Source organism: Aplysia californica, unplaced genomic scaffold, assembly GCF_000002075.1.
Source record: "Aplysia californica isolate F4 #8 unplaced genomic scaffold, AplCal3.0 scaffold00023, whole genome shotgun sequence".
Lineage (NCBI taxonomy): Eukaryota > Metazoa > Mollusca > Gastropoda > Aplysiida > Aplysiidae > Aplysia > Aplysia californica.
In genome coordinates, this window is record NW_004797293.1 from 2,024,445 (window position 1) to 2,027,149 (window position 2,705).

The window sequence follows — 2,705 nt, forward strand, 5'->3', positions numbered from 1 at the left end:
CCCAAATCAAACACTTGTCGAAAATTGGATCTGTAACGTGACAAATACCAAGTGTTGTTAGCAAACCCAAGGACCAAACACATATATCATTTGTGTTGTTTGTAGTCTACGTGCCTATACTGTATACAGCCCGTCGTGTTGTTTGGACACATACCAAAAGACCTACAATGTTGTTTACATACACAAAGTACCAGAGACACGTTATCGTATATATGTAAATGTACCTAACACCCTTTGTGTTACTTGGAAACAGTACATACTAAACACCCGTAGTGTTGTTTTGAGACCGAGTAACAAACGCACATTACGTAATTTCTCGATGTGCCTAATCAGTTGTGTGCTAATTGAAGACGTACCAAAGACCCACCGTGTAGTCGTGCGTGTGCGTGTGTGTGTGTGTGTGTGGGGGGGGGGGGTTCCTTCTCATTCTATGCTCTATAGTACAACCACAGAAATCTCATAAAGTATTCTGGAATGTTACTAACATGACTATTCTGACCCCACTGTGTTATTCGGCGCCATCCAACCACCCACTAACAGAAATAGAGTAAAGAAGTAGTATCTACCATGCAGTGACACCCTTTGACCAACCCCGAGCTGACTGCTGTGTTTTAGTTTAGTCTTAGTAAGAGTTTTACGGCACTTGCAACTAGATAAGGTCATGTGAGTGCCGAAGATTAGAGGTGTTACAAGCGGGTAACAAACACACAAAAAGAGGGAGAGGAGAGAGAGACGATATATTTTTTAAAGGAAAGAAGGAACAAACCACACCAGAGCACCCGCCAACCACCCACTGCGTGCCGCTGTGTGACCTTTCCGAACCTCCCACAACATACATGCACACACTACAAAGCCAGACGTGCACGAGACAGCTGCAGTACAGGAGACGGTGGAGAGAAATAACGGCCACTGGTCACGCAGTCACTGCTGATAGCGACAACAGCCATAACACCGGCCGGAGAAGACAGGAGACTGTTGTACTGGATACGTGACACATGTCCAACTCTTGTCTCCGCCTCTAGTTTTAGTCGTTTAGTTTTAGTTAGAGTTTGTCTTACTTTAGTAACAGTTTTACGGAACTCGCAACACAACATGTCCTATATCCTATATAATAAGTACAAATGTCGACAATTAGAAGCCTTTTTTTTCTCTTTAGGAGAGGTTTTACGGCGCTCGCAACTGCATAAGGTCATTTGAGCGCCAGAAGATTAGAGGTGTTACAAGAGAGTAACAAACATAAAAAAGAAGAAGGGCAGATAAGGACGATAGATGTTTCATAGAAAAAAAGAAGCAAACCACACCAGAGCACCCGCTAACCAGCCACTTAGCCTAGAAGCTTTCTTGAAAGAGTCATATACAAAGGAAAGAAGAAGGGGAAATAACGGCCGCTGGTCAGAGCAGAGACAACGGCACAAACACCGGCCGGAGACGACAGGGGACAGAACTACTGTAGTGGATGTGGGACACTTCGCTACCTTACACTTACAAAGGTTTATCTGACATTTTTGGCCGTTTTGAGTTACTAAGATCTTGAGGTCAGAAACCAAATGTTCTATCTGCTCTTTCAAAATTGCAAAATTATTTGGAGTCATCATCAAGATATTCACAGAACTGCATTCGAAAAAGCTTGACATGTAGTGAAACTTTTAACGTCAAATTTCTCAACACTAGACATTAAGCGGATAGAACTTTGTAAAAATTCAAGGGTAGCGACTAGCCCGACTGTTGTCCCCACCCGTGTTCGATCATGCGAACTACAACTACAGGGGTGCTTTCATTACAATTTGTTTTGTTTAAATTTCTATCAGTTTTGGTATGAGTATTACTTCACAGCATTTGCAACACAATTACGCTAGGACCTGTAAGTGCTGAAGATTACTGGTATTACTAGAGAGTAGCATAATACAAGTACAATGAAAAGAGAGAGTTTTTTAAAAAGTTTTAGTAGAGGTTTTACGGCGCTCGCAACTGCAAAAGGTCATATGAGCGCCAGAAGATTAGAGGTGTTCCAAGAGAGTAACAAACATAAAAAATAAGGAGGAGAGATAAGGACGACGGAAGTTTGATAGGAAAAAAGGAGCAAACCACACCAAAGCACCTGCCAAACACCCACTCAAACGGAAAGGTAAGACTAGACAGAAACAACAGAAACAGATACAACATTATACTCGTTCAGACAGAAACAACAGAGAGAGAGAGAGAGAGAGAGAGAGAGAGAGAGAGAGAGAGAGAGAGAAAGAGAGAGAGAGAGAGAGAAAGAGAGAGATAATATATACAACATTATACACGTAACAACAGTAGTAGGAGACGGGCCGGCCCGTGTCCCCAGAGGTCACAAGGGTCTGATCATGACGCAACACACCAGTGTCTGTCTGTCTGTCCCCGTAGCTACCACTGTCCCCAACAAGCGGAGTTGGGTAAGCCAGACAAGAGACATACGACACAAGGTAGGTAGTAGACCAAGTGTTGTCTCCAGTCTCCACCATCATCTGTACGCCTGTCCGACTCCGTCATGCGAGCATATAAATAACGCCACATAACTCAAACAGGTAATAATAGACAAAGTTAGAGAAAAGAGAAGAAGCACCTTGACACAATAACGGCCATATAGTGCAGGGAAGAAGCAAGAGAGAGAGAGAGAGAGAGAGAGAGAGAGAGAGAGAGAGAGAGAAAGAGAGAGAGAGGGAGAGAGAGAGAGAGAAAGA